General features: G+C 41.7%; 1 protein-coding gene across 1 annotated transcript in view; it reads left to right on the forward strand.

The window, feature by feature from the left end:
- LOC125101596 (fibrocystin-like) overlaps positions 1–16,397 on the forward strand; it is a 269,137-nt gene that overhangs the window by 122,204 nt on the left and 130,536 nt on the right.

Below are 16,397 nucleotides of genomic sequence, written 5' to 3' on the forward strand. Positions count from 1 at the left end.
ATAAAATCTTTGGGAAAAAAAAGCAAAACTTCTGATTCTAAAATTGTGTTGCAAGCAGTGAGGTAGAATGGGGTCCAGAGGACTCAGGGTATGAAAGATTGAGATTAGAACTGGGTGGTAGAGAGAAGGTGAAGAGCCTATTATTTATGAATGAGACAAGTTTTGACCATCCATATACACAGAGAATCTAAATTTGAGGGACTTCCCCATGTTGCTTATTGGAACTGTACGTGTCCAGTGGTTCAGGCCAAAAGCCCTGGAATCATCCTGGACTTCTTTCTTTTTCTCACATCCCATGACCAATCCATCACTGAATTTTGTCTGGACCTTTGACATATGTCCATATATCAACATCTCCATTGGTACCAACCTAGTCCTAACCAACATAATTTTTGGCTGGGACCATTTCAAATGGCCTTGTAATTGGTTCCCATGTTTCTGATTCTTTGTTTTACTTAGAAGAAGACCCCCAATTTTTATTTAGGGCAGCAGTATATCCAGCTAACATGCTATATTTCCTGGCCTTCTTTGTGGTTAGACATAGCCTTGTGGCTAAGAGCTGGTCAATGAGATATAAGGGGAGGTAGGGTACAGGACATCTGGGAAATGTCCTGAAGTAGAGTGGACCTAATAGGAGGCATGCTCTATTTGTCCTTTCTTCTTTCTCTTCTTTACTTCTTGGAATGTAAATGTGATTGTTCCCATTTTTAGCTGACATCTTGACAATGAGGTGGTTCATTAAGAATGGGGAAGCAGAAAAATGGGAGAAACCCAGGACCCTGATGACATTGGAGTTGCCTTAGTAGCATGGCAACTCGGCCTGCCCATCTCTGAAGTTATTTCACATGTTTAAGTCATGGTATTTGACTTTTATGCCATATGCTAAAAAACAAAACAAAACAAAACAAACAAAACATAAAAACCCACAAACAAACCAAAAACCAAAACACAACACAACACAAAACAAAAAACAACAACCCAATAGTTTATTGTCCACATCCTTTAAAAACATGTCAGATCTTGTACTTCGTTCCTCTAACGCCCCCCAGTGGCTTCCCATCTCATTAGGAGTAAAATCTGACCTTAACCATTATCAAACATCTGATCTCTTCATTGACCTGTGTTTCTTATTTGCTCTGCTCCAGCTCTTCGATAAATATACCAGGCGTACACACCTACCTCAGGCTTTGTCCATAATATCCTTTGCCTGGAATATTCTTCCTCCAGATATTCATGTGGCTCACTTTTTTTGTTTGCTCTTTGAGAAAATGTCCAGTTATCAGAGAGGCCTTGCTGGTCATCTTTTCTGAAATTGCAATCACTTCTTATCTACTTTGCTTTACTTTTCTTTATAACATGTATCACCACAGAACATATTATGAATTTCCTTGTTTGTTTACAGTCTGCTTCCTCTGCTAGAATAAGCTCAAAAAGGCAAACGACCTCAGCAATTTATTTGCTACTATTTCTTCAATGTCTAGGACACCGAATTTATGTGTCGATGGTTGAATAAAACCATGTGTTTCTGGTTGATGGAGAAGTAAAATGGTGCAGAGTTCAGATCTTGGGTGAAATTTAAGAAGTGTAATTTTTATTTTTATTTTTTTAAAGATTTTATTTATTTATTTGACAGACAGAGATCACATGCAGGCAGAGAGGCAGGCGGAGAGAGAGAGAAGCAGGCTCCCTGCTGAGCAGAGAGCCCGATTCAGGGCTTGATCCCAGGATCCTGAGTTCATGACCTGAGTGAAGGCAGAGGTTTTAACCCACTGAGCCACCCAGGCACCCAGAAGTGTAATTTTTAACCTCTTGCTTTGTTCATTATTACTTTTCCTAACTAATTAACTTTTACTGTCCTTCGTTCTCACATATGTATGCATGCATAGGTACACAGGTAAACACACATGTATATATGCACATACGTATACTTATAAATGTGTGTATATTTTTACGTATATGTATACAAACATATACCATATATAAATGTATGCAATTATGAGTTGTGAGAAATATAAAATCCATTATTAAGTTACTTTTCCATTTCTAAAAGGCATTTGAAACTGGTAAAGGACTCTAACTCTCAAAAACCTGGTTGCTAGCATAGCTCTAAACCTTTAATGTCTTCTGTTGTCTATAATATGTGTGAAAGTTCTTATGAGATAATAACAAGTTTTTCAAATATGAGATTGAATCATCATCATCATCAACAGTAATTCAGTCTCTGATTCTGTTACTGTCTCTCTCTTTCATACCCTTTCATGGTATCAGAAAAGTAGCTGAGTGGAATTTTCTTTGTTTTTTTCTGATACCGTCAGGGGCCACGATTAAGGATGAACAGTTTCAAGCCCAAAAATAATTTCTTCAAAAGATTTGAACAAATGAAATCAAAAGTGTGATAGTGGGAGCACTTTCTCAGCCATCCCCACGGTATTCCAAAGGTGACGTTCCACATGAAATATGGTACAGACTTTGAAAGGATTCGTGCTATATAACAATGAAACTAGATCCCTTGACAACTGTATTTAGAAGTACTTTATGAAAATACTGCATCCTCTATATTATTTTTCCATTCATGGAAGCCAGCCTCCCAATATGTAGAAGTGGAGGCCCCTACATCGGGAAAACCAGTACTTCTATGTATGGCTCTCAAGAGTCTTGAGTTCTTGGTGCCTTGCTTGTATTTCCATCTGTAAAATAGAACTGACATTCTTTTCTTACTAGTACAATTTATATAGTAGAAAGAAGGGTTATAAATTTCTCTGAGGCAAAATTTTTGCTATTATTTATGAGGCTGTATATACTGATTTCTGAACTTTATTAAAAAATGGCATCTTAATTTCGTGACCATAAGAGCTTCAGCTATATTTATTAGTATTTTGCCTTAATTAGCAAGATATTCAGAACTTCCATTTACTTACTATCTCTAGTTCTTCCTTCCTTTTCTCTCTCTTTCTCTTTTTTTTTAGATTATTTTTTTGGGGGTACTGTTAAACACAAAAGAGAATTAACCCAATCAATTAATACTAATGAGCTGGGATGGAAATAGGCATATTGCCTTGATTTAATTAATTATATTTTTCGTTCTTTTATGTTAAGATGCCCAACGGCCATAGGCTTGCTGAATTAAAATTTATTATTTTATCCCAAGTAATTATGATGAGCCATAATAACAAAGGAGGGACGTTACCCTCTTGTCAGAGCTTATCCATCCTGGGCAAGGAACTTGAATTTGTGGTCTGTAGTTGAAGAAACATTTATGTTTTCTGAATGAAGCAATGAATTTCTCTCTGTTCTGGTGGCCAAGCAGTTTGACATAAAGTGGCCTAGCGATAATGATTAAGAAAGGGCCAATTATGGGGCAACTGGGTGGCTCAGTAGGTTAAGCATCTGCCTTTGGCTCAGGTCATGATCTCAGGATCCTGGGATCGAGCCCCCACATTGGGCTCCCTGCTCAGCGAGGAGCCTGCTTCTCCTTCTCCCACTGCTCTCCCCCATGTTTTGCTCTCTCACTCTCGCTCACTCTCTCAGATTCTTAAAAAAAAAAAAAGGCCAACTGCGGGAGGATGAACCCTAGAAACCCCTCTTCCATGGCACTGGGCTCTGAAAAGGAAGGTATTTCAGTTTCTTATTACTTACAATGCCTTCCCTTTCCAGTGCTTGAGGACAGACTTGTTTCTAGTGTCTGTGGCTGCTGAATAGAGCGTGGGGCTCTTTTAATGTGATTTTCTACATCTTGGTCTGCTGTTGTATACCAAGGCAGTTCAGTGCTTGGCAGGCTTTTGAGCCAGAGAGGATGGAGTCTGAATCTGGGCTCTTCTTCTTACTAGCCTTGTGACTTTGGACAACTGGCCCAGCTTCCATAAACCTCACATTTCACCTCATGAGGGTCATGCCTGTTCTAATGGCAGCAACAGTGACAGTGATGGCTAACCTTTATTGTTTGCTATTGTGGGGCAAGTCTGCAATGTGTTGCCCAAATCAGATGGATGTGTTGAGTATTCTTAGGTGAGGGAATGTTCGTAAAGCTCTTAGCACAGGGCCTCGTCCAGAGTAAACATCCAGTTAATGATAGGTTTTGTTTTGTTTCCGGACAGATGGGGATAACAGAAGAGATGGCTGAAATATCAGGCCTAAGTTGCAATTTTATTTACAGATAGTGGCTGCCTCTATGTACAAAGCAAACTGGATTACTGAAAGAATTAGCTTGGTAATAAGGACCTTGGATTGCTTTTTGCCTCTGTTATCTTTGGAATACATATTGAAGTGCTTTTCTTTCTATGGCAAGAGAGGGAAAGATACAGAGATGGCAGCAGCAGAGTCTATCTGTTTGGTTGTCTCCATTTTCCTTGTTATTTTGACTTCACGGAAGCCATGTTTTTCTGGTGCCATTTGGCATAGGGTCTTATTTTCTCCAATTTTTTTTTTTAATGTTCCCAGTTTTGAAGATACTCAGATATTTCTTGTCCATTATCTTTGGGGTGTCTAGGGCATGCAAATGAATATTCTTAGCTCATTGAGATGAACCACCTTCTCTTGAACCACTCTCGAGTTCATTGTAGAGTTTCTTCATCCTTGGCAAGGATTTGAGGAATTCAGAGTGAGACGTTCAGGGCTGTCCCCAACACAGCCTTTTTAACCCCAGGGATTTTCCAGTTGGTTCCTTCTAGTTAGTAGGGAATCGGACTCAGTTGCCAAGGTGCATGCTTTAGATAATGCTTTGCAGTCCCGCGATCTGGGAACACCACGAAGCACGACTTCCCTGGGACATGACTTGTGGTTTCTCTGGGCATCAGGTCTGTGGGAGTCATTGGGCAGATTACCCTCTGCCTATAATTTCCACTTCACAGATGTCAGCATGGATTTAAAAGAAATCTACATCTGCGGGCAGGCTGGAGTCGTGCTAAAAGTGAAATATTCTGCATTAATATTACTTTCTCAACTATATAGTATTTTGGTCACTGTGAGGGAGTTTGGGGGACAGGTCCCATTTGTTACAAATTGGTCAGTTTAAAGTAATTTATCTGGAAGTTGGCTGGAAAAGGAAATCCACTGAGTTGTCTCCTCTTCCAGCTGAGCCATAGCGATCCTTCAGGGCAGGAGGGGAGATCAGGAGGTGTAGACTCTACAGCAAGGTGGGCTTATTACATTGTGGTCAGGAAACTGGGGGCCTGAGTTGAAATTCGAGGCAGTCCCAGATTCTCCTTTAGCTTTCAGTAAGCCGCTGGACCTCAAATCAAGATGGAAAATGCAAATGATGGCGCCTCTCTCCCCTTTGTAGGAAGGAAGTGCAGTGAAGGGCTTAAATGTACTTTCTTCCTCATAATTTCAAGCATGGTGCTCCAGAATGTGCTGGGCTTTGCAGTAGGCATTAGAGGAAGCCTGATGAAGAAGTCAGCATCAGAAAGAAATAACCGGACTTTTTTTGAAATCCACCCTTAACTTCCTTGACCTCGTGTGTCTCTATGTGGTGGTCTTTTCCTAGGGACTACATATTTAATATAGGGCTGTTTTTTTTTTTTTTTTTTGAATTGGTCAAGCGGTTTTATTTTATTTTTTTAATTAATTTTATTTTTTATAAACATATAATATATTTTTATCCCCAGGGGTACAGGTCTGTGAATCACCAGGTTTACACACTTCACAGCACTCACCATAGCACATACCCTCCCCAGTGTCCATAATCCCACCTCCCTCCCAACCCCCCTCCCCCCATCAACCCTCAGTTTGTTTTGTGAGATTAAGAGTCACTTATGGTTTGTCTCCCTCCCAATTCCATCTTGTTTCATTTACTCTTCTCCTACCCCCTTAACCCCCCATGTTGCATCTCCTATCCCTCATATCAGGGAGATCATGGGCTGTGTTTTTAATTCCTTCTACGGAGAAGGTGCGGCGTAAGGCTATAAGCTCAAGAAAGCAGGAACCAGGTCCGTGTTTGCTCACGTTTGTATTACGGGACCATTATATCTTCAGGCACATGGTAGGTATTCAAGTAATTGTTGAAAGAGCTAATGAATGAATGAATGAATGAATGAATGAATGAATTTCTGACCTAAAGAAGCAGATTAATGTTAGTGTGGATTTCTCTATCATCAGAGTCCTTCCTGGTATTCTTAAATGTTAGTGGATTAGCCCAGACAGTGACCAATTTCATTTACTATTTGTGTATCAGGAGATCAGAGACAAAGGCTTTTTACTGTGGGGGACACTTGGCTCTGAAACCCCTTATTTTTCCCAATCAGACAATGACTTACATTATTTACCTCCAGAGAACAGTCCCAGACACACTTGATTAGCCTTAAATGAAAGATAAGCCATTGCTAAGAGAAAGGACATGCTTTCCATAGATGGGCAGACAGACAGATAGATAGATATTAAACAATTTACAGTTTTGTGTTTTGACAACTTGAATGTCGTAACATGAAAAATGCTACCGAAAGGGACCAGTCCCTTCCTAGCACAGAAGCTATAATATTTTCAGTAATGAAAAATAAATATTTTAAACTTCCTTACTTAAAACCCTTTACTGGCTTTCCGTTAGCTTTTGAGATCAAGCCTAAACTACTTAATATGGCTTATGGGGTCCTTCAGGGTTTTTTGGTCTCTCCTTACCTCTTTACCTCATTTGTTGATTAATGATTTCCACATCCTATTTATCCAGATGGAAAACAGAACTAGAACTCTGGGATGTTTATGTATCTGGGATTCTTATGCATATAAAAACATATCAGAGACCAAGCCCTTTGTCACTTGTATTTCTCATGTACTGTAATATTCCTGCAGGTCAGGAAAAGGTAGGAGGTGTTCTCATTTTTTAAATAAACAAATCCTATGAGGAAACAACTGTGACCTTTCCCTCATGAAGTTAGTATACTACAGCCAATTTATGTTTACAATATTCAGAGAACAATTATATTTGGAACCTTTCGAATTGCTTAGAGAAATGTATCAAATTGGAGGGCTATTCAAAAATGTGATTGGGTCAGTGCTAATTTGAACTTTGGTAGGAGGGAGAAGATTATTTGAATGAACGAGTAACTTGGTAGTGAGGGAGATTTTTACCTGCCTGGAACAGACTTTGAAGTAAAGGTAGGGTTTTTTGTTGGTTTGTTTTGTGTGTTTTTTCTTTTCTTTTCTTTTTCCTGGTCTTTTATTTCTCTTTGTAAATAGCTTTTGTTCTGAAGTCTTAAATGACATTTTAGAAACTCATGGACCAGCCAAGGGCCTTGTATACTTAAATGCCAGAACCTGTGTTGGTAAAAAGATGGGACGATTTTTTTGGAGATAGAAAGGAACCAAGAGGGTTGCCTGGATGGCTCAGTTGTTAAGTGTCTGTCTTCGGCTCAGGTCAGGATCCTAGGGTCCTGGGACTGAGTCCCACATGAGGCTTCCTGCTCAGTGGGGAGCCTACTTCTCCTTCTGCCTGCCACTCCCCCTGCTTATTCTCACTGTCTGTCAAATAAATAAATAAAATCTTAAAAAAACAAAGGAACCAAGATTTAGTTAAGTAACAATTCGTAATAGTAGCTATAATGACAAAGGCATTTATTTGTATCTGTGTTTCAATTCCTTTAAATATTTTTATATAGTTTTCCACAAATAGGTTTAAATAATATAATTAATATAGAACTAATCAATTTATAAAATTAATTTAATGAGTTTCATGTGTCACAGAAAAAGTGAATGCTGACTCACAATCTTTATCACCTTTCTCCATTGGCTGTACAGTTGGCCAATGCACTAAAACCAGGGTATTTTTCTTCACCTGGAGTGATTTAAACTTCATCTTGACCTTGTGGCAGTAGAGGCTGTATTTTTCACATTTTTTTTTCTTTCAACACCTCGCTGAAAGGCTGGGAAGTGACGGCACATATTGGTTGGATGGTGAAGTGAGTTACTCTGCAATCCCATCTTGTATTTCTCCATCTATTTTGGAAGAGAGCAAACAGCACAAGGCTATAGACACCTAGATCAGTTTCTTGATTGACCTAGAGTAGCGGTTCTCAAAGTGTGATCCTCGATCCGCAGCATTACCTGGGACCTTGCGAGAAATGCAAATCTTGGGACCCCGCAGCAGACCTGCTTTGGGTCGGAGGCCCACCAGTCTGTGTTTTAAGACCTCCAGGGGACTGAGATGCACGCCCAAGTTTGAGAACTGCGAGCCTAAAACAATAGAGGGAGCCACATAGAATTGTCAGGACCGGAAGCCAATTAACCTAGGCCTACTACTTTTTCCCCAAAGGCTATGTGACCCTTTGCAAAGAGCAGTGGAAACTTGGCTGGGCACATTCATTGCACGGTGGGTTTTTTTTTTTTTTTGTTGTTTGTTTTGTTTTGTTAGATGTAGTTCTCTGTCCTGCCAGGAAAATCAGAATTGCTGAAAATGATTTTTCCTGACTGCTATTGTTTGTGGCTCTGACTTGGTGATTTTATTTCAGATATATTTTTCCCCGTCTACGTTGTCCATTTGATGGCGGTACCAGGCTAATTAAGGAATTAGTAAGTGGCATCCATTTCGGGGAGGTGGGTGATTCTTTTCCTGCAGCCCGAGAACCTTTTTTGCCCACACTTTCTAGTTCATACTTTCTCTTTTTAATCAGGCAGAGACATTACAATTAAAATACCGTTAAAGTGATTCTGGCAAGTATTGCAATAAGCATGTTTTTTAATTAAAGGAAGAGTAGGGGGATGCATAAGCAGCATCAGCTAAGGGGGAAAATTTCATTCGATATCTATTTTAATTGAAAGGGAAAAAAAATTGGGAAAAGCAGCGGCAGCAGCCAATGCCGGTGTGTATGGCTCGCTCCCAGGTTGCTAGGTTTAGGTGTTCTGTGCTTGATTAATTAGTAGCCAGCCAGAGAGTCCATTCCCTTTGCCCCCAATCCTTAAAGACTGATTTATGCCTCACATCTCCCATGAATATGTGAGGGCTCAGGCATCTATTTCCTGAGCTGCTAGTGGATAGGATTATGGAGCGTGCACTGAGCTCTTGGGGGCTCTCGTTTGCCAGCCAAATTGATTTTCCGCCTTTCTGGCTGGGGACAAGCCCACCTCGAAGGCTTCCAGGCTCTGCTCCAGTGGATCAGGCACAAGCCTAATCCGGATCTTGCCAACAAAGGAAGCTGTGTGCATCCCCAACCATGCAGGCTTTGGGCTGTGGCTGCCTTCCCCCATTACTACCTTTTCTCCCTCTGCCTCACCTCCTCCTGCCACCCACATCCACAACAATGTGGTGCAGGAGGGTGTGGCAATGTGCCCAGATCCCTCGGCCAGCCCTTGTCACCTTGGCAGAGGGGGGATCTGTCCATCCTGAATGGATAGTCATCTCTAATTCTCCAGGGACAGAAAATTCCACAAGCTTCCCTATCTATTTGATTGCATAACAACTGGAAAGGTAACCAGAAACAGGCTGCGAAACGTTTTAAGGAATTATTTGCGGTTGACACAAAAACCTGAGCGGGGGTTAATCATCATGGATAAGTAAACTGGATAATTTACATATACAAATTTAGGCAGTTCAGGCTTTGAGCAGTGAGTGATCTAGTTCGGGTTATAGATTGATCTAGTTAATTGAGGTCCTCAGCTGCCTGCCTGGATCTTGCCTCTGCTCACCTCTGGCTTTCCCTCTGCTTGACCCTGGAGTCACTCTCCCTGGGTTCATTTTATCACCTGCCTCAGATTCACCTAAACAAGTGCATTCTTGCTCTGCACACCTTCTCCCCCGAGCCTCCTAAAAATGACATAATGACATCTTCATCCACCACCTTCACACTTCTTAAAGTTCTTCCTAGAGCTATATCTCTACGACCTTCCAAATGTTCTCATTCACCGAATTCTTTGAATTACACCCAAGAATCCTGCTATTTTTCTCATGTTCTTCTAGTTTTTAAGTAATAATATTTGACAGTTTGTTTCTCTTCTCTCTCTTCTGCACTCACTCTCCATGGGAGACCTTATTCACATCTATAACTTCAACTCTTCCTTATTCAACCCGCATTTAGTGACCTTTTGCCATGTCCCCCATATGTCAGGCACTATTCTAGGCACAGGGGCTATGGGTGTGATTGAAATGGACCAAAATTCTCACTCTCATAGTATTTATTTCTATAAGGAAATAGCCAAGTGAGCAGGTTATAGTTTTTGTGAGATTTGCGGAGCAGCAGGGAGAACAACGCAGCAGGAAAGGTGGAGAGGGAGCCTGGTGGTGGGTGGGGGTATTTGCACGTGGTGAGGCAAAGGCTGTGAGGCAGGGGAAGCAGGAAGATGAGTGCAGCAGGAGGACTATGAGCCCAAGGGAGAGAGGAGTGTGATTGCGCCCGAGAGGGCCAACCCCGTAGGGTTTAGTAGGCTTTGACTCCGAGTGTGGTGGGAGCCATTGGACCCTCTGAGCAGAGAGGTGGTATAAGAAGGTTTACAGAAAAGGAAAGAAAAAGAATTACACTGGATGCTGTTGTGGGAATAAACCCTGGGGTGGACCTGGGGACAGCATCAGGAACCTGAGTTGAAAGGCTGTTATAGTCATCCAAGGATGAGATGAGAGTGACTTAAATTTCCCACTCCCCAGTGGGAGATGTGGGAGTGATGAGAAATGGTGGGATTGTGGAGATCGTCTGAAGGAAGAAGGCACAAAATTTCCTGGAAAATTGGCTGTGAGTGCAACGTTGACCTGAGGATTTTTAGACTGAGCACCTGGAAAAATGGAGTTGCCGTGTGATCTCTGCAGGAACTGTGGGATGACCCGTGGGGCAAGGCAAGGATTGGATGTTCTGGGAGTGCCAAGTTGAGGAGCCTGTGAGACACCTACATAGAGATGTTGGGTGGTCCATGGGTGTATGAGTTTGAGCGGCAGAGGTAGAAGAGGGCTTTGGAGATAGAAATTTGGGAGTCACCAGCAATTTACTTGGGATGGTGTTTAAAACCGGAGGACAAGGTGAGACAACCAACACACAGTTCATAGAATGACAGGCAAAGGGCGGAGATGTGCCAGTTATTAGGACAATCAGGAGGAATCAGGTAGAGGAGGCTGGGAGGGGAGGCTTGAGCGGGGAGCGGAAAGGAGGAAAACCAGCACCAGCAAGGGAGGGGAAGGAGTTTCAAGAAAGAAGGAATGACCAAGTATGTCAGATAGTGCTAGCCACTCAGGACAGGTGAGAACAGAGCATCAGACCTTGGATTCAGCGGTGTGGTTGCCATCGTGATCTTGCCAGGACCAGGTCTGATAGACTTGTCAGCGCAAAGGTCCAGCTGGGCCTTTCCCTCAAGGAAAGGGAGGGAAGGAACCGAGGATAGGGGGTAGAGTGGCTCTTTTAGAGACTTACTGTGTAGTAAAATATTTAGATTCTAAATTTTTACCGTGAGGGGGAAAATAGCTGGAAAAGTGGGGCTTTTTTTTTTTCCCCAAAACACATACAACAAATCATTTTGTGGTTATTACAGAGGATGGCTAATTGTAGGGTTAGCCGAAAGCAGGTTTTGATGTACTTTGCAAACATTAGCTAGCTGCTAAAAGTCTCTTTGACTTCCCTTTAAAAGAAATAAAAGGGATGGTTAATGGAAAGAAGTGATTACATGTAAAAAAAAGTTGTGTTCATTTATTTATTTTAGAGGGGAAGTAACAATCATGATGGTTGATTGATTTTTATAAAATTACCCAAGGTCACTTGTGGGACAGACTCAGCTTTCATGAACAAGCCATTGAAGGGTCACAGTCACAGGCCGCCTTCAGCCCTGCACTTCATTTCAGCGTTCAGAAAGGCGGTCAAGCTTTATAAAGTGAAGGAATAAAGTCCTCCCTCTACCCTCCCATCCAAAGCCACTACGCTCCACAGCAGCCCACTGGCTATTTGTTTTAAGCTAATAAAGTGTGAGGATACAACACTTGGGGGCTCGGCACAGGGCTAGCTTGAGTATAAACCTTACATTCCTTTCCACTAAGAAGCTTTCATTTTGGTTATCGCTTTTAATTATTTCAATTAAAAAGAGTTGAATTCCTCATCAAACTCTCTTCTTAATTTACCTAGATTTCCTTATCCTTGCTGCTGATAAGGAAGGAGGGGAGGCTTTTTAGCTGGGAATAATGGTTATCACATTAATTAATTAATCCTGTTTTTAGTACTCTTGCCAACACAAATCATTCATTTTCTTTGGGCTGAGATTTCTCCCTTCATTAGCGTCATTATTAGTTCCCATCAGTAAATGACGTTTTTAAATTTCTGCCAATTTGTTTTAGTATGTTTAATAGTTTGCTGGATGCGACAAGGAACAGAGCCCAGGTTTATAAATTCACCCGCTAATCCTTGTAATCTGCCTCAAATCCTGTTTGGAATGAGGCGAGGTATATCTACATTAACAAAGTGAAAATAAATCATATATAAATAAGCCACCGGCAAACTTAACTTAGGCCAGCATGTGTTTTTCCTTAAAGGTAACTATGATCATTCTAATTAATAAAAAAGTAACCTGGGAGGGTTTGCAGAAGTGGATAGGGTCTGAGCTCTTCTGGCAGGTGGTCCTGGGCTCCAGTGCTTGCTCGGCTTATTCTAGGCTGAGACAGACCTCCTCTCCCAGCCTGCTCTCTGGTCTGCAAAATACGGAGTATGATATCAACCTATAGGCTGGTTTTGATGGTCATTTCTGACAACATGTCTAAAGATTTTGACATAAGGTGGGTGCTCAGTAAGTGTTAGCAGCTTTGTTTTCACTGTAGTATTATTTGGATTTCTGACTGTGTATGGGATGCTTTTCTCAAGTGAAATTCAAAGTCCACTGCAGCATGGGTGTGTCAGGAAAACACAAGCTTCATGTTTCCATCAGTATTGGCATGCCCGAGTGCATTCTTGAAGATGTTGATGTCCAGTGTTCTAGAGCTGGAAGGAGTCTCAGTGAACGCATCGTTCTCTTTTGCATGTACATGATGAGAAAACAGACCATCCCCAGCATGGAGTAGGACAGATTTGGAAATGGGTTATCAGAGGGCCACCAATGTTATGGGACTTACTGAGAGTCCTTCAGAGGCCAATAGTCTGCCCTCTGCTTCTAACACTTTGTCATCAAGGTCAGTTCAGATTTCCTGCCTATTTGTAATGGAGGGCGCATGCCATGCAAGTCCATGGTCCTTGGACTTGGTTGAAGAGAATTAGTTGGGACCTTAATGACACGTGGCTGGGAGTGAAAAGTTTTAGGAAACAGGTCACATTTCTTCCGTCTCATTCACAATAGGATTAAGGATTTTTATTGCATTTCTAATGATTATTCTTGTCATTGGAACACCAGTGAAAGGGAAAATTAAAGTCAAGATCCCCAGTAGGTCCTTTGGAAGTCTGGAAGCCATGGGCTGCTGCTCCAGCATCAAGCCTATAGATCACAGGAGAGTTCTTGCCTCTCATATAGTTCATGTGACTGTGTGATTGCTGTGTCATGTTTCAGAAGGAAAGGTGGGCCTGCCAATGGCGAGATGTTGGAAAGAGGTGGTCCAGTAGTGTTTGCATGATGGAGGAACTGTGTAAATGAGTAGCAATGACAACAGTGGGGGGGCGTGCAGATGATGAGGGTGACAGCAGCCACCACCAGCACTGCAGGAAGTGTCTAGCAGGTGTCAGATCCGTGACCTGGGATCTACAAGTATCACTTCAAGAAATCTCATCATAGGGCGCCTGGGTGGCTCAGTGGGTTAAGCCGCTGCCTTCGGCTCAGGTCATGATCTCAGGGTCCTGGGATCGAGTCCCACATCGGGTTCTCTGCTCAGCAGAGATCCTGCTTCCCTCTCTCTCTCTCTGCCTGCCTCTCCATCTACCATCTCCATCTTGTGATCTCTCTCTGTCAAATAAATAAATAAAATCTTTAAAAAAAAAAGAAGAAATCTCATCATAGCCCTTTGAGGGAAGAACTATTACCATGTACATTTTACTGAGGGAGAAACTGGATACCCATGTGGGGTACACTGTTCTAAACTGTGGCTGCAAGGAGAGAACAATTTCAATGGTTGAATCCATGTCAACATCCCGGGCCTGTTACTGATGGTGTGTGGCTTCGATTTAGGAGGCAAGACTAGAAGGCTCCATGAAGGGGGCTGAGGAGAGTCAAAGAGCAGTGCTGGAGCTGAAGGTCAAGGATGAGGTGGCCCACACATGACTATGGGGTCAAATGTGTATGGATCACTATGTTTGCACTAAGATGGAGATAAACAAAAATAGCCTTTTTATTAGGTCCCCCTCATTCCTCCAGTACATGTTTGAGACTTTCCAGTTGTGATTTCTGGAGAACCACAATTTGACTTGTAACTTGGCATACTGGATTGAGGACTAAATTTAGCAATTGAAGTCTTGACCTTCACTGCCGCTCACTCACTGAGACCCTCCTTATGACAGAAGAATCTGCTTTTGAGCCATTTCTTTTCTGACATGTTGCCTCTTCACATCCTTTGCCTACCTTTGGCTCATTGAGACAATGTATGGATTTATAGATTACATGAAATAACAACATCCTCTTTGAGAAAATGAGAGGGGGTGTGTATGTATGTGTGTGTCCATAAAGGAAATTCAGATACTTAAACCAGGTTCTCTTCTAAAATGATGTAATCATTTACTTATTTACTCCACAATTACATAGTGAGTGCAAACCACCTGTATCAGTCACTGTTCTAGACCCTGGCAATACAGAGGTGAACAAAATGGAGAGGAGCCCTCACGAAGCATGCCATCTAGTGGCAGGTGGGCAGATAATAAGCATGTAAATAAATAATATGCCTCATGGTAAGTGCTATGAAGAAAAACTCCTTTGGGTAAGGGGCTAGAGCATGTTATTTTATATAGACCGGAGAGGGAGGTCCTCAGTGAGAAGTCAACATTTGACTGGAAATAACAAGGAGGGAGTCACAGGGATGTTGGACAGAAGAACACTGCAGGTAAGGGAGCGACTGAGGCCTGTTGGAGAGCTGACAAGCGGGCCAGTGTGTGCAGGGTAGGTGAGGGAAGGCATGAGGCTTACAAGATAATGTTGCAGTGGACTTGGAGGTGGGTGGTGAATCATGAAGGGCATTTTGGGGCCCAGCATCAGGACATTGACTTTTATTCTGACTGGGATGAGACGTTGTCGTAGGGTGTAGAAAAGAGGATCCCTGACTTTTCCAGTATGAAGTCACAAGTCTAACCACTTTGTTACAGGCTAGAAGAGTCCTGACCAGTACTTTTGCAAACCACATATGGAGGGAGGTAGATTTAGGAATTCATGCAGGTGAATGTGGTTGTTTATTACATGGGCTGCTTTAATCATGTTGGCATTACAGAGAAAATTCTGCATGGAATGCAACTGTTCTAAATCCTTTGAAAGAGAAGTATTATAAAGGTGAAAGTATGTTCTAATATCTTAAGTATTTATTCTCACAATATAATTTTATTATAAAATAATATTCGTATGTTACAGAAAATTTGGATATTAGAGAAAACATCTGTATCAGTTAAGATTATTTGATTACAAATAACAGAAGCCGACTTTCTTTTTTAGATTTTTTAATTTTTATTTTTAACCTTATTTATTTATTTATTTGGCAGAGAGAGAGGGAGAGGCAGGCTCCCTGCTGAGCAGAGAGCCCGATGCGGAGCTTGATCCCAGGACCCTGGGACCATGACCTAAGACGAAGGCAGAGGCTTTAACCCACTGAGCCATCCAGGCATCCCAGAAACAGACTTTCTTTTACAAAAGGAAATTTATTGAGATTATGTTGGGTCACTTACATAATTGAAGGAAAATTCTGGAAAATCAGGTGTCGAAGTGATAGTGATCAGGGCATTCTGAAAGAGCTTTGTGGGGGGGGTGGCAGTGGCCCTCAGAAACAGAAGCTCTTCTCAGGCTCATTTAGATGCCACAACTGGAATTACTAAATAGTAAACATTTTCAGTCTTCTGTTCCCTCCTGTTCCAAATTTCCATACAAAGCCTGGGTATAAGCCTGGCTTGGCTATGGTAGGATGGGATATGATGATTGAAAGTCCCACTCAACTGTATTCAGTGGCACAGAGCAATTTCTTAAGGAACATTGGGTTTCTTATCGAAAGTAAAGCAAAATGGACGTTGGCCAGCTAAAGTGCTGTGGATGTCATGCTGGTAGTCCTAATTACATTTCCTTTTGCCATTACCATCAGTCTTATAATTTTGGCATATTTTCTTCTATTCCTATTTTTCATTCACTTGTTTCTTAGTGTTTCTAAACTTAATTTTATGTGCTGCTTTTGTCTGCTGCTCAATGGCTAAAATGGTGACCCTCTCAATCCTTATTTAACTAGTCCTAAATTACTGGGCATTTAGAATATTGCCATTAATAAGAACATAAATAAAAATGCAATGAATAGTGATAGCTAACCTAAACTGGCTTAGTATAGTGCTTTTACCCTTGGGGGTCCAATC

Source organism: Lutra lutra, chromosome 6 (assembly GCF_902655055.1).
Source record: "Lutra lutra chromosome 6, mLutLut1.2, whole genome shotgun sequence".
NCBI lineage: Eukaryota > Metazoa > Chordata > Mammalia > Carnivora > Mustelidae > Lutra > Lutra lutra.